Genomic DNA, 23,979 nt, shown 5'->3' on the forward strand with positions numbered 1-23,979 from the left:
CCCCCATTCTGTATCTTTGCATTTCGTTTTTCCTGCCTAAGTGGAGTATCTTGCATTTGTCACTGTTGAAAGTAAGATTAGCCATCATATAACAATTGAAAGGATCTCACAACAAATCAAATATAACACTCCCCATTAAGATTTTCAGCAGCCAGATGGACTGATTCAATTTTTTTTCTCCAATGGTAGAAGTTCAAAAGGAAAGAACCAAGGAGCCTAAGACACTCTCATTGGAAGAAAGTTCGACAGCCTTGTAGAAGCCACTGAAAATTTCCCTACATTTCCCTACATTTCATATTAACACCCTGTATACTAAATGTAGATAAGACATTAATATAAGCCATTCCCCTTGTGCATAATATCCAGACCAGTAGGAATTTCTAAAGAACTAAGATTAAAAGTTAAGATTAATTGAGGAATCATAGAATCATAGAGACATGTTTAGCCTGAAGAAGAGAAGGCTGAGAGGAGATATGATAGCCATGTATAAATATGTGAGACGAAGCCACAGGGAGGAGGGAGCAAACTTGTTTTCTGCTTCCCTGGAGACTAGGACGTGAAACAATGGCTTCAAACTTCAAGAGAGGAGATTCCATCTGAACATGAGGAAGAACTTCCTGACTGTGAGAGCCGTTCAGCAGTGGAACTCTCTGCCCCGGAGTGTGGTGGAGGCTCCTTCTTTGGAAGCTTTTAAACAGAGGCTGGATGGCCATCTATCAGGGGTGATTTGAATGCAATATTCCTGCTTCTTGGCAGGGGGTTGGACTGGATGGCCCATGAGGTCTCTTCCAACTCTTTATTTCTATGATTCTATGAGCGGGCCACATGCACATAAAATGATTTAAAAACTCAGGGTGAGATAAAGGAGCAGATATATTCCTGCTTCTTGGCAGGGGGTTGGACTGGATGGCCCATGAGGTCTCTTCCAACTCTTCGATTCTATGATTCTATGAGTTATTTTTAAGTGAGAACTCGTAGAGAGACAAGGGGCGGAGTACTCCTAGGGCAGGAACATTGAGGGGAGCAATAACTTAAGATTATGTAACTACTCTCCAAAAGCGCAACAGCAGAGCCAGGTCTTGAGATTCTTTTTAAAGGTTTCTAAGGTAGGGGCTTTCCTAATCTCTCCGGGCAATGTGTTCCAGAGTCGGGGGGGGGGGGCACAGAGGAGAAGGCTCTCTCCCTTGTACCCACAAGGCGAATCTGAGAAACTGGTAAGGTAGAAAGGAGGGCCTGCCCCGAAGATCGAAGAGCTCGGGCTGTGAAAGAGGTTATAGCCCTCGATGTCTACATTCCAGCGATAGGAGTCATCCCACCAGGTTTCAGTGATACCTATGATATCATATTTGTGGTGTTGTGCTAAAAGTTGGAGTTCGTCTTGTTTATTTCCCATGCTCTGTGCATTAGTGTAAAGACATGTGAGCCCCTGAGATCTTCCCCTGAGCTGTTTAATTGGGATTATTGTGTTCTTGGTACTTGGTCCTCGTTGGTTTGTGCAGCCCTCCGTTTAGCCTTCTGGCAGTTCCCTGACATTGTGGGTAAAGTAGGGTTCGCAACGCTGTTGTCCCTCTCCCCGGTGGACCTAGTTTAAAGTGCACCTAATGAGGTTTGCGAGTCTGTGAGCAAAAAGATGTTTTCCTTCTTGTGTGAGATGCACCCCATCCCTTGCCAGTAGGCCATCCTCCTCAAAAAGCAGGCCATGGTCGAGGAAGCCAAAGCGTTCCCCCTGACACCATTTTCTAAGCTAGTTATTGGCGTGTACTATTTTTCTGACCCTTGTAGGACCGTGTCTTACATTGACTCTCTGTAGCTTTTCTCAAAAGGTTAAGACAATTTCCTCTACTTTTTCTGTATTTCATTATAATGGCTCATTAGGCTTAAGGCGAGGATTGGGAAAACTGTGGCCCTTCACTTGCTTTGGACTTAAACTGTTAGAACACTCTAGACGAGGCAGGAGGAGGTTGATACTTAAATGGCTAGGGGGATAATGCTGGGAATAATATTCATTTTTAAAAAATGGTTTGGCTTTCTCAAGCATCAAGAACCCCAGCCTAGGAAAATCTTAGACAATTGAGAATTTCGGCAGTTCAAGACACATTCGGCAAAAAATATTGCACATCCTTGCACACAAAAATATTTCTACACAGAAAACAGCATTTTCCATACAGAAGAGAGAGAGAAAGAATGAGTAGGGAGAGCAAACAGATTATGTCCCAAACTACAAATAGTCCTCAAAAGGTACTTCAAATAATAACTTGTTAATCATTACACAGATGTTGTGTTTTCAGTGGGGACAAGTATGGGGAGATGAAAAACTGGACAAAATTCCCAAACCACAAAATGCAGGGAGCACACTATTTCATATTGTGACTTAAATAGTTTTCTACATTTTTAAAATTATCTCTTTTTTTCTCCAAAACATAAGCAAATAGGGGATCAAAGGTATTGATAACTTCCATTAAGTTTGTATGCAGTATGCACAATGAAGCAATAATCCCTATCACAGACTAGTGGTTCCCAACCTTTGACTCTCCAGATCTTTGAATGTCAATTTCCAGAAACCAAGTCAGCAGAGCTGTACATTTTTTGTGGGTCAAAGATTGAGGAACTCTGGCATCCAGCTCTCTCCAAAATGGCTCTTTCAGAATACACATAAAAGCTATTTTGCCATATTCAGATTATCTGGCACATTTCTAAACTGCACCATTTTCAATCCATGAATCCATGATAAAATACAAAAGGGTTTCAGGGAAGACACTCTCAAGACTGCTGATTCAGGGGTTGTCAAAGTGAGTTGTTGGCTAAAAATAATGTAGTATCTAATCGCTTGCAGAGCAGCAGCAGACCTCAGTTCTAATTAGTGGGCTGGCATAGTTACAAGAACAGTTACAAAAACTTCTTCTAGAACAGTGAAAAGGTTATTGGGAAACTTTTGTTTCCATTTCCAGATTTACCACTGTTCAATGTGTTTTCTGAATCCTGGCATACCATAGGTAAAGGAAGCAAATCCATGACCATTCACTTCACTTCACTTTATTTCTTAATTACTCACTCTCCACTAAGGAGCTCCGAGCGACTTACAATCTAAAATAGCATTTACACAATATAAAAACATTCAACATAAAAACATACAACAGTGACTATTTGGCAAATTAGATCTGATCACTTTACTTAAATGCACAACCAAACAGCCAAGTCTTGAGTGCCTTTACAAAAGGTTGCAACTCTGACATTGCTCTAATATATGGAGGCAATGAGTTCCACAGAATTGGAGCATAGGTCGAAAAAGCTCTACGCCTTGTAGCTTCCAGGTGTACCTCCCTAGGGCCCGGTATGTATAGGGGATTTTCTTAGGTGGATCGAGGTAACCACTGATGGAGAAAAGGAATGAGGTGGTCCCTAAGATATAAAGGTCCTTGGCCATTTTGAGCTCTAAATGTCAGGATCAGTATCTTGTAAGAGATCCGATGTTCTATTGGTAGCCAATGCAGTTGTTGCAGAATCGGTGTAATATGGGATCTTATAGGTGATCACACTAGCAACCTGGCCGCCGCATTTTGGACCATCCGAATCTTCTGAGTTGTTGACTTCGGAAGGCCAGCATATAAGGCGTTGCAATAGTCCAACCTAGTGGTGACTGTTGCGTGGATTACCATTGCCAATGCTTCTACCGAAAGGTAGGATGCCAATTTCCTTGCCTGGCGAAGATGAAAAAAGGCCTGCTTACTTATGGCAGTGATCTGGGCCTCCATCGTCAGCGATGAGTCCAATGCAACCCCAAGGCTTTTAACAGTGGCAGATGGAACCAGAGCTTCCCCATCGAAATCAGGCAGAGACTGGATTAATTCAGGCAGCTGGCCGGGCCAGAGTATCTCAGTTTTTGCAGGATTCACTTTTAGTCTGCTCGCTCGCAGCCAACTCATCACTGCTTCCAAACACAGCCTAAAGTTCTCAGGAATCACGGTTGTCTGAGGTTCGAGATGCGAGAGTAGCTGGGTATCATCTGCATACTGGTAGCACTCTATGCCAAAGCTCCGCACCAGTCCAGCAAGTGGCCGGACGTAGATGTTAAATAACAGGGGCGAGAGGATAGCACCCTGTGGAACTCCACAGCAAAGGCAGGAGCTCTCAGAGCTTTGGCCTAACCACTCCACCCTCTGTCTCCGGTCCCGGAGGAATGAATTGAACCATTTCAGGGCTAAACCTCGTACACCAGACATAGCCAATCGATGAATCAGCAAGTCATGGTCCACGGTATCGAATGCAGCTGCGAGGTCCAAGAGTACCAATATTTTATTTATTTATTTATTTCCGTTACTTTTACCCTGCCCTTCTCACCCCCGAGGGGGGACTCAGGGCGGCTTACAGAAGAAGGCACAATTCGATGCCTTTATAACATATACATACATATATAAAAGCAATTAAACAGTTACAACTTAAAATTAAAATCATCAGTACAGACAATACAATAACACAATAGTAAACTAAACCTGAGCTCAGCGTTCAGATTTCCGTAAATCCATTCCGTTTGATCCACCTCGGTCTAATTGATGACGAATTCATCGGTAATAGCTACCAAGACAGTCTGTCCCATGACCTGAACAAATGGCCATCCAGCCTCTTTTTAAAAGCTTCCAAAGAAGGAGCTTCCACCACACTCCGGGCAGAGAGTTCCACTGCTGAACGGCTCTCACAGTCAGGAAGTTCTTCCTCATGTTCAGATGGAATCTCCTTTCTTGTAGTTTGAAGCCATTGTTTCACGTCCTAGTCTCCAGGGAAGCTGAAAACAAGCTTGCTCCCTCCTCCCTGTGGCTTCCTCTCACATATTTATACATAGCTCTCATCATATCTCCTCTCATCCTTCTCTTCTTCAGGCTAAACATGCCCAGCTCCTTAAGTCGCTCCTCATAGGGCTTGTTCTCCAGACCCCTGATCATTTTAGTCGCCCTCCTCTGGACACATTCCAGCTTGACAATATCTCTCTTGAATTGTGGTGGCCAGAATTGGACACAATATTCCAGGTGTGGTCTAACCAAAGCAGAATAGAGGGGTAGCATTACTTCCCTGGATCTAGACACTATACTCCTATTGATGCAGGCCAAAATCCCAAAATTGGCTTTTTTTGCCGCTACATCACATTGTTGGCTCATGTTTAACTTGTTGTCCACGAGGACTCCAAGATCTTTTTCACACGTACTGCTCTCGAGCCAGGCATTGTCCCCCATTCTTTAGATATTTGGTTATAGGTGTCCAGTCTGTTTTTCCCTTGTCTTCCCTTTGGATATCAAATAAGTTAGCCTATCCATGTTCCTTATATCCATGATTTTTTTATTCCAATCTTCCAGTTTGGATATATCCGTTTTCCTCCATACTCTGGCGTAACACATTCTTGCAGCCGTTGTTACTAAAAAGAGGAGTTTATCTGTATTGTTGTCTATTGTTTTGATCATTTATTCCCAGTAAAAAGAGTTCTGGTCTCAATGGTATTTTTATTTTTAATAATCTTTTGTAGATTTTCATGTATTTCCTTCCAAAAAAATTGGGTCCTTTTGCATGTCCACCACATATGATAGAAGGTTCCTTCCATTTGTCCACATTTCCAATATTTCGAATTGATGTTTTTATAATTTTTTTTAATTTATGTGGTGTCATGTACCATCTATGCATCATTTTTGTCCAGTTTTCTTTTAGATAATAAGCACATGTATATCTTAATTTTTTATTCCAGATTTTCTCCCATTCTTCAATTCCTATAGATCTCATTTTATCATGCATTCCTTTACTCTCTCTTCCTCTGTATTCCAGTCTAGTAATTTCTTATATATTTTGGTTATTGTTTTCTTTTCTGTTTTCAATATTTTATCCCATGTATTTTCTGTCATTGAGAAGCCGAATTCTTTGTCTTTTATAAAGTACTAGCTTGGGGACCCGGCGCTGCCCGGGTTATTAGAGAAAGTGGGTAATGGTGGTTCTCTATGCCAAGTTTGGTCTTTATTGGTCATTGTATGATGGTTGCATTGTTTTCAGGAAGTGAGTGAAGGTACTTGAAGTGCCATCATCCATGGTCCACCCTTCTCCAAACAGCAGCAGGATATAGACTGGGTCATGGGGGCTCTGTGTGCCAAGTTTGGTCTTTATCAGCCATTGGGTGAGGGTGGTAGTGGTTTCAGTAAGTGAGTGAAGGTAATGCAAGTCCCATCATCCAAAGTCCATCCTCCTTCAAACTGCAGCAGGATGTAGAGTGGGTCATGGGGACTCTGTGTGCTAAGTTTGGTCTAGATTGGTCTATGGATGAGGGTTGCAGCAATCTTGGGAAGGAAGTGGAGGTACTTGAAGTCCCATCATCCATGGTCTGTCCTCCTCCAAACTGCACCAAGATGTAGAGTGGGTCATGGGGGCTCTGTGTGCTAAGTTTGGTCTTGATCAGTCATTGGATTAGGGTCACAGTGGTTTCAGTAAGTGAGTAAACATACTGCAAGTCCCATCATCCATGGTCCATCCCCAGCCAAACCACACCAGGACGTAAAGTGGGTCATGAGAGGTCTATGTGTCAATTTTGGTCCTGATCAGTCATTGGATGAGGTTAACAGCAGTCTCAGAATGTGAGTGATGGTACTACAAGTCCCATCATACATGGTTCATCCTCCTCCAAACTGCAGTAGGATGTCAAGTGGGTCTTGTGTGCTCTGTTTGCAAAGTGTGGTCTGTATTGGTAATTTTCTGACAGAGCCCCTGACCTTTCCTTTCCTCTCTTTGTCATCTCGGAATCTTGGAATTGAGGCTGGCCTATCAGAGACCATATGCAAATTTCCTTCTGTCATGTCCCTGTTTCTGTCATGAACCCTTTTCTCCACCAGGGGCTCCTGTTGAAGCAGGCCAATCAGGGATCTTATGCAAATAGCACAACAGCAGCAGCCAGTCAGAATCTTGGAACTTTCAGGCTGGCCAATCAGAAAGCCGGCACATACACCGCCACACATCCGCCGCATACAAATTTTGACTTTTATTATATATATAGATTGTTTTATTTGCCAATATTGCAGCCATGTTATATTTGTAAATCTCTCCTTTATTTTTGTTTGCGATTTTAATACTATTTCTCTTCCCTGTTTCTTTATTATGTCTTTGTAGGTGGGCCAGTTATCCCACCCATTTTCTCTACGTTGGGTGGATTCTAGCGAAGATACCCATAGTGGTGTTTTGTTATATATCCTTTCTTTATATTTTTTCCAGATTTTGGTGATAGACGGCCTTATGAAATGATTCCCGATATTTTTTTCATTTTTTGCTTTTCCGTACCATACTTATTTTTGGGGGGAAACTGTATGTTAAAAAGATTAAATTATAATCTATATAAATAAGAATGTAATGTTCTTTTGTGGGATCAACAGAACTCAAAAACCACTGGACGAATTGACACCAAATTTGGTCACTATACCCCTAACAGACCAACAAGTGACCATCACTCATAACCCTCCCCAAAAAACAGTGGAAAGGACTTAAAAACCCAAATATGCTAAATGATTAAAAGCTAAATGACAATACAGAAAAAAGGAAGGAAGGGGAGAGAGAAAGAGAGAAAGGAAGGAAGGAAGGAGAGAAAGAGGGAGGGAAAGAAAGAAGTAAAGGGAGAAGGAAGCATGGAGGCATAGAGCAAAGGAAGGAAGGAAAGAGGTAGAGAAGGAAGAAAGGAGAGAAATAAAGAAGGAAAAGAAAAAGGGGGAAGGAAGGAAAGAGGTAGAGAAGGAAAGAAAAAAGGGAGGGAAGGAAAGAGGGATAGAAGGAAAGAGAAGGATGGAAAGAGGTAGAGCAAGAAGAAAGAGAGGGAAAGAAGGAAAGAAAGAAGGAAAGAGAGAAGGAGGGATAGAAGCAAAAAGAGAAGGAAGGAAGGAAGGAAAGAGGTAGAGAAGAAAGGAAGGAAGGCGAGAAGGAAAGAAAAAAGGGAGGGAAGGAAAGAGGGAAAGAAGGAAAAAGAAGGAAGGAAAGAGGTAGAGCAGGAAGAAAGAGGGAGGGAAGGAAGGAAGGAAAGAAAGAAGGAAAGAGAGAAGGAGTATAGAAGCAAAAAGCGAAGGAAGGAAGGAAAGAGGTAGAGAAGGAAGGAGAGAAGAAAAAAGGGAGGGAAGGAAAGAAAGAAGGAAAGAGAGAAGGAGTATAGAAGCAAAAAGCGAAGGAAGGAAGGAGAGAGGTAGAGAAGGAAGGAAGGAGAGAAGGAAAGAAGAAAAGGAAAAGAAGGAAAGAGGGAGCAAAGGAAGGAGGGAAAGAAGGAGAGAAAGAGGGAGGTGAGATCGGTCACAGCAACGCGTGGCGGGTACAGCTAGTATCCTAATATAAGTCAATGAGGTAAGATTGGCAATTCAGATTTTATTTGGATTTAACTGGAGCCCCCGGTGGCGCAGTGGATTAAACTCCTGTACCAGCAGGACTGAAGACCAACAGGTCGCAGGTTCGAATCCGGGGAGAGCACGGATGAGCTCCTTCTATCAGCTCCAGCTCCTCATGCGAGGACATGAGAGAAGCTTCCCACAAGGATGGTAAAAACATCAAAACATCCGGAGGTCCCCTGGGCAACGTCCTTGCATACGGCCAATTCTCTCACACCAGAAGTGACTTGCAGTTTCTCAAGTCACTCCTGACACGATAAAAAAATGGATTTAAGATCCAAAGTAGAATGGATGTGGGTTTTGGTTGAATTGGGCTCCAATCAGAATTGCTGTAAGAACCTCCAAATTGTGTTGAGGACCATTACAATGATAAGGGTCTTGTTACCACCTCCATTGATATTATGGAGCCTATATTCTCCCAAGTGACTGTTAAAAAGACTGTATTTCAGAGAGTTTTTAGTGCAAACCAGTCGTAAGGGGGAAGTTTACATAGTTTTTGTTCTTCTGTACCATGTTTCCACTTCAAATTATTGCTTCAACAGGTACATTACTTTGGGTTTTTAAAATAAAAAATGAGGAATGGCACATAATTTTATTTTTATTTATTTATTATTCGAACTTATATGCCACCACTCCCCTGCGGCTCGGAGCGGCTTACAAGAACAGGCTAAAATCGAACACAATTTAAAAACAATTTAAAACAATTTAAATGTAGGTGTATTCCCCCTACCCCCACCTCCTGTTACTACCCATGGCCTGGCAGCAATTTACCATATTACTGTAAGATTAGTAAATCCCTTCTGTTCAAAGGCTAATCCATTCTTATTTCATATCCATCAGCTGTGCCATTAATTGGAGTAATCCTCATTTCATTTGTCAGAGCTTTGGTTTGAATTTCACTGTGAATGTGACTGTGACAGCTTTATGTGGCAAAAAGTGTCAGGGCAGATGGCTGGGCTACCTCCAGTCGATAAATGGAGCCAGCTTACAAAGTCTGTGTGTGTGGGGTGTGTGTGTATATACACGCACACTTTACCATGCCTTCTGTTTTTCTGGTGCTGCCACAGTAATTGATGTTCTGGCATGTTGCATGCCTTGTTAGAACATGTATAAAGTTCTCGCTCCCTAGTTATTGTGTATTTAGTCGCAAGATGGGTAGATAAACAACTTGAAATGACAAGATGAATGCTCCCTCATTAAGCATGGTAAACTTCTAGGGCTAGGATTTCCAAATTTGGGAGTGCAGATGAAGGTGAGTTGAATCTGACTCCATCTAATGTGTAAAAGTGGAATTTTGCTTATTATCAGAACAGTTTCCAAGCTGAAACAGATTTCCAATCTTGACAGATTAGAGAGATGGGCCAAAACTAACAAAATGAAGTTCAATAGTGACAAATGCAAGATACTCCATTTTGGCAGGAAAAACGAAATGCAAAGATACAGAATGGGGGATGATGCCTGGCTCGAGAGCAGTACGTATGAAAAAGATCTTGGAGTCCTCGTGGACAACAAGTTAAACATGAGCCAACAATGTGATGTGGCGGCAAAAAAAGCCAATTTTGGGATTTTGGCCTGCATCAATAGGAGCATAGTGTCTAGATCTAGGGAAGTAATGCTACCCCTCTATTCCGCTTTGGTTAGACCACACCTGGAATATTGTATTCTTGTGTATCCGTAGGTGGCTGTGGAGCCCTATTCTAACTCCAAGAAATTGGGCACCACAGTTCAAGAGAGATATTGACAAGCTGGAATGTGTCCAGAGGAGAGCGACTAAAATGATCAAGGGTCTGGAGAACAAGCCCTATGAGGAGCGGCTTAAGGAACTGGGCATGTTTAGCCTGAAGAAGAGAAGGATGAGAGGAGATATGATATGTATAAATATGTGAGAAGAAGCCACAGGGAGGAGGGAGCAAGCTTGTTTTCTGCTTCCCTGGAGACTAGGACACGAAACAATGGCTTCAAACTACAAGAAAGGAGATTCCATCTGAACATGAGGAAGAACTTCCTGACTGTGAGAGCCGTTCAGCAGTGGAACTCTCTGCCCTGGAGTGTGGTAGAGGCTCCTTCTTTAGAAGCTTTTAAACAGAGGCTGGATGGCTATCTGTCAGGGGTGATTTGAATGCAATATTCCTGCTTCTTGGCAGGGGGTTGGACTGGATGGCCCATGAGGTGTCTTCCAACTCTATGATTCTACGATTCTGTGAAAGGTTCTGTAGCATTGAAATGTGTTCTGCGTTTATGTTTAGAAACAAGTGGGTTAGCTTTCTCTTCTCCAGCCTAAAGCTCAGCCCCTCTTTCCTATTTTGCATATCAGAGATGTGACTCAGTATGTTGCCCCTCAAACACAAATTGAAGGGAGTGATGGCATTTGAATGTTCAAAGCCTAGCTCCCTTGCCCAAAGATGTGTTGTGATCAACTGCAGTTATTATCAATTGCTAAAAAATTAAGACGTCAATGCAACATTCCTTGTAATGTTCAGAACCCAACTTTCGAAAATGTGATCAAAGAGATGCATTTTTCTTTTCAGTGTGTCTGATCCTTTGAGGCAAAGAAGCACTCTGAACAAGACTTTCAACCGAGTTAATGGTAAAATCAATATTGTAGCCGAATAACTCCAATCCTAATTGATAGTATCAGCTCTAAAGCTCAACTAAGACTTATGCTAGCTGCAGTTTAGAACTCAAGAAAATTCTGTTTTGAACAATTTTTTACCCATGTTTTAATGTTTTACCCATTTTTTAAAGTTGTGTGTCTGCTCTGCCCACCACATCTACTCAGTGCCCAATTTCTTGGAGTTAGAATAGGGCTCCACAGCCACCTACGGATACACAAGAATACTGATCCTGGAAGACTATCCTACTCGTCCAATGATGGATCGCCTAAGTAGGGGGTCACTGGACTAGGGCTTCTTGATTAAGACATCACACTAAAGCCCAGTTATTATAACCCATAGTTTATGAATTCACTTGAAGCATGTTGTCTAATTCTAGATGTACAAGCACTACACCAAGCCATGGCTAAATCTCCTTTGCTATGGCTTGGAGTGAGGGCTGAATCAATCCTACATCTCTCTCTGCTGGTGGCTTCTCTCTCAGTACGGTGGTGAATCTGCTCCATATTTTAGTCTGAACTTATCAGAAGCCATCTGGGGTCCTGAATCCTGTTTCCAAAATAGGATAACTAACTTGGATATCTTCTTTAAGGTTCAGACTACCACTTTTAATAGATTTGCTGCCCCAAGGATATGGAACTGTTTTGCCTATTTTGATCATTTTGGAATGCACACCTGTTTGTACAAGAGTTCAGAATTCCCTGTCATCACAGATTCTGTTCTGAAAATCAAAACACGCATGTTTTGTTGGAAGATCCCTATCACAGGATGGCTTTTTCATAACTTGGAAGTGAAACTAAGTCAACTACTTTTTTAGTCTTGATGCTAGAACTCCATCTATTGCCACGATTTCATCCTGTCCTTCATGGCCCATTCACACTGCACAATTGTAACACTAGTATTCCACCTTAATTGCTGTGGTTTCATCCTATGGAATCCTGGTGGGGCACTAGAGCACGCTTACAGAGAATCCTCCATTCCCTTCCATAAACTACCAGTCCCAGGACTCCATTGGATGGAATCATAGCTGTTAAAGTGGAATGATAGCACCATAATTCTGTAGTGATTGAAACCTTAATTTTAGGTGAAAGGTATGCCTGCATGCTCAACTATGGAATAATAAAAAAGAGAGTGATGAATTTAGCCTCTTTCATGCCAACTGATCTGATTGACAAGAGCTTTCATGGATATAAAAGCCTCATTTTCAGATACCCTGATCTATTAAAATGCATGCTAAAACAGATCAGTTAATCTAAAAGGTATAGGTAGAACATTCCTTATCTAAAATGATTGAGATCAGAAGTGCTTTGGATTTTGGATGTTTTTTAATGGCACCCGGATTGTGGCGCAGCTGGCTGAGTGTCAGGTGCATTAAGATCACTCTGACCAAAAGGTCATGAGTTCAAAGCCAGCCCGGGTTGGAGTGGGTTTCCAACCAATTGTGTAGCCTGTTGTCAACCTTTGCAACCCAGAAGACAGTTGCATCTGTCAAGTAGTAAATTTAGGTACCACCTTAAAGTGTGGGGAGGCTACATTAACTAATTTATGAGGCCATAAAAAAGACTCCAGCAAAACACTCCAGCAAAAAAGCATGCAGGGAATGCGGAAGTACTTCATCAGTGTCGCAGATGGACGATGAAAGCGACAGCTCCCCTGGTGGCCAGAAAAAGTTAAATAGCCTCTGTCTATGTCTGTATATGTTGTATGGCAAAATTGGCATTGAATGTTTGCCATATATGTGTACACTGTGATCCACCCTGAGTCCTCTGCGGGGTGAGAAGGGCGGAATATAAAAGCTGTAAATAAATAAATAAATAAATAAATATGTCCCCGTCCCTCCCAAGATTATGGAATACCTGTATTTGGATATATAAACACAAGAAATATCTTAAGGATGGGAACTAAGTCTAAACTCAGATGTTATTTATGTTTCATATATGTGTTATACACATAGCCTGAAGTTACTTTTATACAGAATATTTTAATAAGTTTGTGCATGAAACAAAATTTGTGCAAACTGAACCGTCAGAACAGAAAGGTGTCTTAATCTCATCCACAATTTTGAAGTGTATTTCAGAATTTTGGATAAATGTTCAACCTGTAATGCTGGATTCTTTCCTTCCACTTTTTCCCAGTTTACGTTGCAACAGACTAACAGAACTATTTATCTGAAATCAGCAAGAGGAATTTCACCAGCATAAATCCATGTAATGCTTTCATTCTAGTGTGGTTTTCATACGCTATTTCTCTTCTCTGTATAGTAACAATCATTTTGTTAATTAAAGCATTTCTGAGTCACTGTTTGTGCTCCAGATGGCCCCATGAGATAGGTACAATGCTAAAACTATCTCATATAAAAACAGTCAAATTCAAAACAGAATGAACCTTCTTCAAAGCATTTCCAGATTAAAGTGAAACTCTGAAACAATCAGTCAGATAAGATTTTATTTAGATTGGCTTTTGTGGTCTTCTCCAAATTCAGGAAAGATTGGGCAATTGGAGCATCTTAAGTATGGAATTCCACCTTCAGGGAGCTGCCATAATATGCTCTCCATATGTGCCTTCAAGTTACCTGTTAATTTATGGTGACCCAATCTGGTTGGGTCACCATAGGACCTTCTTAAGCAAGGAATTACCAGAAATGGCTTTGTCATTTCCTTTCTCTGAAGTGCAACATACAGTTGGTGTTCTCCCATCCATGTACTAGTGAGGGCTGACCCTGCTTAGTTCCCAAAATCAGGAAAGATCTGGTGCCTTTAGGCCACAACATACTGCAATAACCTAAATGGGAGATAATTGGGACATGGATCACTGTGAATGGCTGTGTCTTTTCTAAGAAGGAATGGAGCAAGCTTACCAATTGAAGTTGGTGAGAGAGAACATTAATACGAGGGGTATTTTTAAAGTAAGGTCCGTTGGAACACAAGTTTATTTCAAACAAAAGTTTATTTCAAAAAAGTAAATTTATTTTCAGAAAGTACATACTTCACTCTATTTTTCGACATAGTTGCCAAGTTTGTTCAAACACTTATCATACCTCTGAACCAATTTTAAAATATCCTCTTCATAAAAACTTGCCACCTGCTCCGATAACCAAATAGTCTGTAATCAAAGAAGGGCGACCGGAGCGGTCCTCACCATGGACGTTGTCATGGCCATCTTTGAATTGTTGTACCCACTTATGCACTTTGCTTTCACTCATAACAGTATCACCGTACACTTCACAAATCTATTGATGAATTTCTGCAGCAGGCTGGTTTCTTGCTGACCAAAACCGTATCACTGAGCGAACCTCACATGTGGTGGGTGAGTTGATAGTCTTAAACATTTTTAAAGCATAGAACAGAACCGTACAGGTTAGCTACAGAGCAGAAACTGAGAACAGTTGTTCCCGAGGCATACTGGTACATGACGCACGCGCTCGTTGCGGCATGCGTGCGAACTACTAGTGTCTACAACAAAACAGACCTTACTTAAAAAATAACCCTCGTAGTTCAGAAGCAATGTTAAGTTTAGGAGCGCCCCCTAGAGTAGTAGTGGAAAACCTGTGTCCCCCCATGTGTTTGGGCCTTTAACTCCCAAAAGCCTTAGCCAACTTGTCCAGTGGTCAGGAATTCTGGGAGCTGAAGTCCAAAGCACTGATTTAGAGGGAATGTTCCTTCATTCACAGATTGGCTCCCAACAGAACTTCCATTTTGTCCTTAGTTTATCACCAACATGCAGATCTTTGGTTGCCTCCAGACAATAGTTTAGGACCTTTTTGGCATCCACTGAAAAACAGAGATAGAGCTGTGTATCACCAGCATAATGTTTTCTCTGGGTCCAGCCTTTCCAAGAGTCTTAAGTTAATGAGATGTCAACTTGGATAATGCCTGGATATTGATATTTCTGCCTAGTCATTCTTGGCTATGAGGCCCAAAAGAGAATTAGGACCAAAATGGAGGGGTGTCTGTTTTTGGCTTGCCCAGAGTAATGCCATGAAAGTAACAATATTTATTAAGCATGGTTTATACAGTGATATTGTGACTCTGTAGAGTAGGGTTTGAATCCTCTCTCATGGTACTAAACTTTGACTCTCTGTAGCTTTTCTCAAAAGGTTAAGAAAGATTCCTCTCTACTTTTTGTGCATTTCATTATAATAACTCATTGGGCTTAAGGCCAGGATTGGGAAAACTGTGGCCCTTCACTTGCTTTGGACTTAAACTGTTATAATCAACCATTTGACCTTGAACAAATCACATTCTCTCAAAGTTGAGCCTCCTGAGAATGAGACTTGCCAATCAAACCCCATCTTAGGGACTTGAAGGCATACAGCAAGGTTTATATAGAAGGTGAACCACTTTTGTGTTATCAGAAGGAAGACGGCAGTCTAATTAATCATCTGAGGTGTTGAAACATAGTAGGCAGGTACCATGAATAATCCATAGTGTAGAACCTGAAAAGGAGAATCCAATAAACATCCGGAAAATAGTTAACATTTTGCTATTTTATTTTATTTATCGTGTCATCCGCAACCAGACCATTGTATTACATTTCTAACAGAACAAAACAAACAAACAGATAAAAAAAAACCCACAAATTTTGCAAACTTGGTAGTTGATTAAATGTCCTTTGACCAGTATCTGGCCACTTGGAGTGCCTCTGGTGTTGCTGCAAGAAGGTCCTCCATTGTGCATGTGGCAGGGCTCAGGTTGCATTGCAGCAGGTGGTCTGTAGTTTGTTCTTCTCCACACTCGCATGTTGTGGATTCAACTTTGTAGCCCCGTTTCTTAAGATTGGCTCTGCATCTTGTGGTACCAGAGCGCAGTCTGTTCAGCACCCTCCAAGTCGCCCAGTCTTCTGTGTGCCCAGGGGGGAGTCTCTCATCTGGTATCATCCACGGATTGAGGTGCTGGGTTTGAGCCTGCCACTTTTGAACTCCCGCTTGCTGAGGTGTTCCAGCGAGTGTCTCTGTAGATCTAAGAAAACTATTTCTTGATTTAAGTCGTTGACGTGCTGGCTGATACCCAAACAAGGGATGAGCTGGAGATGTCACTGCCTTGGTCCTTTCACTATTGGCTGCTACTTCCCGGCGGATGTCAGGTGGTGCAATACCGGCTATGCAGTGTAATTTCTCCAGTGGTGTAGGGCGCAGACACCCTGTGATAATGCGGCATGTTTCATTAAGAGCCACATCCACTGTTTTAGTGTGGTGAGATGTGTTTCACACTGGACATGCGTACTCAGCAGCAGAGTAGCATAGCGCAAGGGCAGATGTCTTCACTGTGTCTGGTTGTTATCCCCAGGTTGTGCCAGTCAGCTTTCGTATGATATTGTTTCTAGCGCCCACGTTTTGCTTGATGTTCAGCAACATTTTGCTGATCAGGGAGGAATAATATTGCGGATGAGTAATCAATCATTCAAGGCCCCTTCACAGCACAGCTACTTGCCTTGGAGCAGCTGGAGCAGATATCCAGTAGCAAAATAAGGGCAGAGGGAAATATTTTTCTTGCTTGGATTATGAATACCATGCAAGGCAGCAACAATGAAGTGCTCTCCCTTTAACACAGAAAAGAATGTCAGACAGTAATCTTGGCAATAGTGGTAGTGAGTTGCATGCAGCCAGTCCACACTTAGTTATATGTATAATCAATTTTTATATTGTCATAAGAAAAGCACTGGCCCAGTAGGATTGGTGCTATACTCAGAAATGCTCCAGTATGCAGCCTGAAGAGAATGAGGTGCTACTCTAACTAGAGTGTGTTCACCTTCTTTCTTCCACACAAGGAACACTTGCTCTCAGGTTTGCATCCTCATTAGTACCTTGCAGTTTGAAGAAGGCTTTTTGATGCAGTGAGAAGTACTTTTATGCCCATTCCACTTTTACATGCCCCTTTTCCAAAGTGTCACCAGCCTTTCAAATTAGATTTTAAGGTAGAAAGATGGGAAAAAGAAGGGAGAAACAGCCAAAAATCACCAACACTGCACAAGTAGTAGAAACTAGGCATGGTTAGGTACTGTCAGAATCTTCATAATTCGGAATACAGTAGGAAACAATACCTTTTTGAAGCAATTTCGAAGTTTTTAAGAAAACCGAAAGTCCCTTTGACCTACCAAAGCTTTTTCCACCATTTTTGTTACGACTCATGAAGTGAGTCGGAAATGATTCAGCTGTTCCCGCTTCTGGTCCCTGGCCTCGGCTCAAGCCAGAGAAGTCAGTTTTAAACCAGAGAAAGAAGGAATTTCCTCCACTTGCTTTTCCCCAGAGAAGCCAGTTTTAAACCAGAAAAGGAAGGAATTTCCTGGCCTCGACTTAAGCCAGAGAAGCCAGTTTTAAAGCCAGAGAAGGAAGGAATTTCCTCCACTTGCTTTTCCCCGCTTCTGGAGTAAAACAAGTACTTTCAAAGTAAAGACTACCCAATGAAACAGGAAATAACACTTTCAAATCATTAACAAAAAGATTCGGAAGTCTCAGAAGTTTTGAAAAGTTTTGAACATTTTTTTCTGTGAAAATTGTAATTAACTTTAGAATCGAACCACCAGCTCCCCCTACATCCAAAACAAGTTTGGAACCATTTTTTTGATCAACAAAGCCTAGTAGAAACCTCAATTGGATCAAAAGGCCATTCTGTGTCTTTTAAAAGTTCCTTCTCCTCAAGGTGTTCATTAAAGGGAGTGGAGGAATATGGAAATGAATTGACCCTGCAAGAATGACAGTGAATTGAAGCAGCGACATTGGCATACAGCATGGCCCCTGTATGCATGGGGGTGCATTTCAAGACCCCCTTGCAACCACAGCTAATACAGAACCTTACACTTAGGCTTGCCTTTTCAGGCTGAATTACATGACAAAAAAGGAGATGCATATTAGATTTGATGGTGCATTTTTGGAGCACAGATAGTGAAGCCATGGATATTGAATTCATGGATAATGTATAATTGGGCGAGGTTATTGTCTCTCACTGGAATAGGACTGGTATGAAAACCTATACCTAATTTAGTGTAGAAAACTAAGTGTAGAAGTGAAATACGACATAATCTCTCTTTGCTTAACAAGCTTATGATTTAAATCCTGTATTTGTAATAAGATACAATTTTGTTTCTCCTGTTGCCTCGCTACTCCTTGGAAACAAGCATATATGAGCCAAGTAATCAGTCATTTCCTTGCTTGGGGATTCATAACCGTCCCAGGGCTGGACTGGGTTTTTACATGTCAGGCTTGATAGCACCATATCCTTATTCATTCAAGCAGGCAGGGAGAGTTTTGAGCTTGCTGGACTAAATCCAGAGCTGGCCAGTATTGTGTATTGATTAAAAATAATGTAGCTGAATGAAGAAGGTAACATGGCCTGTTATCACACTGTAATATTAATCTCTACTGTGTGGCTTTCAGACAGTTCAAGATGTGTTTTATTAAGATAAATGATTAGATAAATGATTAGAGAATTCAGACTCAATATTCCCATTCAACTCAAGGTGAAAGTGAATATAATTTTGTTATATTTTTATTTAATATTAATTGTTACAGTTGCATTTAATTTGTGCATCATTTTTCATAAGCCTATAATGTCACTTGCTGTTGTTGATATGTTTTGTTTGTAATCATTGGGGCTTCATTAGGGCAGTCAATTGCTCTTAAATTGTATAGTACATCTTCCTGAAACTGTTACACATAGTGGGTTGTTGTAGGTTTTTTCGGGCTGTATGGCCATGGTCTAGAGGCATTCTCTCCTGACGTTTCGCCTGCACTTTGGCAAGCATCCTCAGAGGTAGTGAGGCCTACTGGAGCTAGGCAAAAGGGTTTATATATCTGTGGAATGACCAGAGTGGGGCAAAGGACTCTTGTCTGCTGGAGCTAGGTGTGAATGTTCCAACCGACCACTTTGATTAGCATACAATGGGCTGACTGCGCCTGGGGCAAACTTTTGTTGAGAGGTAATTAGATGTCCCTGCCTGTTTCCTCTCTGTTGTGCTGTTGTAATTTTAGAGTTTTTTTAATACTGGTAGCCAGATTTTGTTCATTTTCATGGTTTCCTCCTTTCTGTTGAAATTGTCCACATGTTTGTGCGTTTCAGTGGCTTGTCTCTGTAGTCTGACATGGTGGTTGTGAGAGTGGTCCAGCGTTTCTGTGTTCTCAAATAATATGCTGTGTCCAGGTTGGTTCATCAGCTGCTCTGCTATGGCTGATTTCTCTGGTTGAAGTAGTCTGCAGTGCCTTTCGTGTTCCTTGATTCGTGTTTGGGCAATGCTGCGTTTGGTGGTCCCTATGTAGACTTGTCCACAGCTGCATGGTACAAGGTAGACTCCTGCAGAGGTGAGAGGATCCCTTTTGTCCTTTGCTGAATGTAGCATTTGTTGGATTTTCTTGGTGGGTCTGTAGATAGTTTGTATGATGTGTTTCCTCATCAGCTTCCCTTAGATATCTACATAAAAACTCCAACCATCATCCAAGTCAAAAAAGAAGCACCATTAAAGCCTTGGCAGACCGTGCAAAAAGAATCTGCGAACCCCACCTCCTCCAAGATTAACTGAACCACCTCAACTGGGCTTTACAGGCCAATGGATACTCCACCTCAGACATCAGAAGAGCTGCAAGACCAAGAACAAGCCATGAGAATAAAGACGAAGATCCACCCCAAGGAAAAGTGTTCCTGCCATACATCAAGGGACCTTAACCTTTATATGTTTTTGGTCCGTTTTGTTGTAGATACTAGTAGTTCGCGCGCATACCGCAACGAGCCTGTGCATCGTGTACCGGCATGCCTCGGGAACAACACTACTCAGTTTCCGCTCTGTAGTTAACCTGTACGGTTCTGTTCTGTGCTTTAAAAATGTTTAAGACTATTAACTCACCCGCCGCATGTGAGGTTCGCTCAGTGATACGGTTTTTGTCAGCAAGGAACCTGCCTGCTGCAGAAATTCGTCGACGGATTTGTGAAGAGTACGGTGATACTGTTATGAGTGAAAGCAAAGTGCGTAAGTGGGTACGACAATTCAAAGATGGCCGTGACAACGTCCATGATGAGGACCGCTCCGGTCGCCCTTCTTTGATTACAGACGATTTGGTGGCTTTTGGTGGCGGCAAGTTTTTATGAAGAGGGTATTTTAAAATTGGTTCAGAGGTATGATAAGTATTTGAACAAACTTGGCAACTATGTCGAAAAATAGAGTGAAGTATGTACTTTCTGAAAATAAATTTACTTTTTTGAAATAAACTCAAACGGACCTTACTTAAAAAATACCCCTCGTAGTATGACCCCCATATCTACAGGGATGCATTCCTGAACTTACCATAGATAACAGAGAACCCTATTGGAATGAATGACTTCTGGTGGAAGAATACATTAGAAACTGTGAGAGGAAGTCTCAGGGAGGAGGGAGCAAGCTTGTTTTCTGCTTCCTTGGAGACTAGGACACGGAACAATGGCTTCAAACTACAAGAGAGGAGATTCCATCTGAACATGAGGAAGATTATTTATGGAGAGGAGATTCCATCTGAACCTGACTGTGGGAGCTGTTCAGCAGTGGAACTCTCTGCCCCGGAGTGTGGTGGAGGCTCCTTTTTGAAAGCTTTTAAATAGAGGCTGGATGGCCATCTGTCAGGGGTGCTTTGAATGCAGTATTCTTGCTTCTTGGCAGGGGGTTGGACTGGATGGCTCATGCGGTCTCTTCCAACTCTATGATTCTATGATCACACTTTCTAGAAAATGCCTAGAAAGACTACTTCTCTAGAATTTCTAGGTCCTTCAGCAACAACTTTCAGCAGAAACATATCATAGAATTTTGCTGGAGGACATAGAAAATGCCAGGAGGGAACACTTTTTTCAAACATGGGTAAATACAGGTTCCACAGATACAGGAGTTGTGCTGTAGTGATTTTTATTCTACAAGCCTACTTCAATCCCACTGTCGAGAAAAAGGTGGGATATACTGATGCCCTGAGGCCGTTAATGGATGGTTGCATGCCAGCAGGTTGAGGGTGAATCCAGCGAAGACGGAGATCCTTTGACTGGGCCGTCCGGGTGGGAGGGAGATCCAGCTGCCTACCCTGGATGGCGAGACACTACGTCCGTCAACTTCTGTAAAAACTCTTGGTGTCTTATTGGACCTTCTGCTTACAATGGAGGCCCAGGTCTCTGCTGTGAGCAGATCTGCATTTTTCCATCTACGTCAGGCTAGGTGACTGGCTCCCTACCTATCTAGGAACGACCTGGCTACGGTGATCCAGGCGACGGTCATCTTGAGGCTTGCTACTGTAACGCCCTCTACATTGGCCTTCCTTTGTCAGTGATCTGGAAACTGAAGCTGGTGCAAAATGTGGCAGCTTGTCTTCTCGCCGGGGTGCCGGCGAGGTGTCGTATCACCCCAATTCTACAACAGCTGCACTGGCTTCCGATCGAGTACCAGATTACTTTCAAGGTGCTGGTACTAACCTTTAAGGCCTTATATGGTCTGGGGCCGGCGTACCTGAGGGCCTGCTTATCCCCCTACCAACCGCAGAGATTACTTCGGTCTGAAGACCAAAATTTGCTTGAAGTCCCCAACATCCGGACTTATTATCTGTCTCTACTAGGCAGAGAGACTTCTCGATTGTGGTCCCTTATTTATGGAATGCCTTGCCAGTTGAAACCCGAACCATCCGAGACCTACTTGCTTTTAGGAAAGCCTGTAAGACCTTTCTTTTCCGACAAGCTTTCGATGGGTGAATAACTCGGGACTATGTCGGTTCTCGTTTTTATTGTATTTTAAAGTTGATTGTATTGTTTTAATCTGCTGTAAACTGCTCTGAGCCAAATTGGGAGTGGCGGTATACAAGTCAAAATAAATAAATAAATAAATAAATATACTTGTAAGGTGTCTTTCAAAGTATGGCTAATAGCAGCTTAACTATAGGAATACTCTGAGAACAAGCTGTCATGACCATACAACAATTCCTAGTATTTCTCATGGTTAATGAAAAAATTGCTTGAATGCAAGCAGCCATCTGGAACAGGTTACTGGAAATCTGCTGGTCTGATTGAATTGCATGGTGTATGTGTTCCCTGCCCTGCTCCCCTGCATCCTGTTGAAAATCTTGTCTGTAACATAAGGGTATTGGCATTTGCAATATAATTGGTCTCTCAATCTAACCTAGTTTAGATTTCATAGAGATCATTGTGTAACAATCTAATGTATTTTTGTTCATAGCAGTGTCATGGCACCATATTAAGTGCAGCTTCCATGTTTACACTGTTCATTAAGCTTGATCTCTCAAAAAAATCTTGGCGTCATTAATGGAGTTACTATGAGGTAGCAACGTGTGTGAAACCAGTTGATAACATGTGCAGCTGTGGGAAACGACATAGTTGCTGGAAATACGTCAGCTGAGAACCTGCATTTGGAAGTATAAAGTTCCATGAGATAATAATAACACTTTAACACTTTATTTATACCCCGCTACCATCTTCCCAAGGGACTCGGTGCGGCTTACATGAGGCCAAGCCCAAAATACAACAATACAAGCAATAACAATAACAATACAAGCAATTTAAAAACAACAAAACAATAACACAAGCATTATCAATAATTATCAATAAGACAACACACTTTAAAATCTATGGGTAGGCCAAATGTAATTAAATTTAAAAAATTAAAAAATAATGCTGGACATGGGCGAAAAAAGTGATGGGGCGGTTTGTGGGAACAGACGAGCAGACCTAAAACAATATAAAGTGCTTTGGAAGACAAAGTGCTATGGGATCATTATTGTGGGAAGGCACACTGGAACAAGCACATCTTCAAGCTCTTCTTAAAGACTGCCAAAGAGATAGAACTACACCACATTTCTTGTTCCCCCTACATTCAAAATCCACCTTTTCATATTGTTTCTGCCCAGGCAGAACTACTCAGTTACTAATGGAGTGTAGTACATGGCAAAAAGTCATCATCACAATATAATCTCCCACCAGCATTTTAGTATAAAAATGACCTCAAGGTAAATATGAAATGCATTGGGATCCATCAGTTGGCAGTCACCCTTTTGGGTCTTATCTTGATCGACCCAAGAAACTGAGGCATTTGGCATGTGAGACAGACTTTTATTAAGTCAGTTTCATACCTTGTGAGAGTTTTGGTCTCTGACAAACCCCTAAATCTGGGTTTAGACCACTTCCCATCTTGCAAGACTTGAGCTCTGCACATGTCACAGCCACACTTGAGCTAGGCTGGGAACAGAGAAAGCTATGAGGAAGCCCCAAATATTTTTTTCACCAGGGCCTGAACCTGCATTCAGCAACTCTGGTGACTTGGATTTGTTCTCTCTTCCACAGCTAGTTTTTTCCCCTTTACAAAGAGATGAAATGTGGGAGGAGAGGGCTGCCCATATATACAAGTAGAAAACAGGGCATAGTATAGACATTGAGAAGATTCAGATAACCAATTTGGTGATGTAGCTGTTATCAGATTTATCCTTCTTCCAAGAAGTTCAGTGCATCATAGATCCTTGCAAGGACCCTGCCAGGTGGATTAAATTGAGCCAAGTAATGTACAAAATTACGAGGGGTATTTTTTAAGTAAGGTCCGTTTAAACATAACTTCACACCAAAAGTTTATTTCAAAAAAGTAAATTTATTTTCAGAAAGTACATACTTCATTCTATTTTTCGACATAGTTGCCAAGTTTGTTCAAACACTTATCATACCTTTGAACCAATTTTAAAATACCCTCTTCATAAAAACTTGCCACCTGCTCCGATAATCAAGAGTTCACTGTAATCAAAGAACGGCGACCGGAGCGGTCCTCATCATGGACATTGTCACGGCCATCTTTGAATTGTCGTACCCACTTACGCACTTTGCTTTCACTCATAACAGTATCACCGTATCACTGAGCAAACTTCACATGCAGAGGGTGAGTTGATAGTCTTAAACATTTTTAAAGCACAGAACAGAACCGTACAGGTTAGCTACAGAGCGGAAACTGAGCACAGTTGTTCCCGAGGCATGCCGGTACATGATGCACGCACTCGT

At 41.8% G+C, this 23,979-nt stretch overlaps 1 protein-coding gene and 1 long non-coding RNA gene across 2 annotated transcripts in view; both read left to right on the plus strand.

The window, feature by feature from the left end:
- The window catches only part of SH3BP4 (SH3 domain binding protein 4), a 90,212-nt gene that overhangs the window by 37,507 nt on the left and 28,726 nt on the right, over nt 1-23,979 (plus strand). The window lies entirely within an intron of this gene.
- LOC132761977 (uncharacterized) lies at nt 7,121-7,976 on the plus strand. The gene is made up of 2 exons (XR_009630038.2): nt 7,121-7,674; nt 7,738-7,976. It is a non-coding gene; the product is annotated as an uncharacterized lncRNA (long non-coding RNA).

The sequence above is a fragment of the Anolis sagrei genome, chromosome 1 (genome assembly GCF_037176765.1).
Source record: "Anolis sagrei isolate rAnoSag1 chromosome 1, rAnoSag1.mat, whole genome shotgun sequence".
Lineage (NCBI taxonomy): Eukaryota > Metazoa > Chordata > Lepidosauria > Squamata > Dactyloidae > Anolis > Anolis sagrei.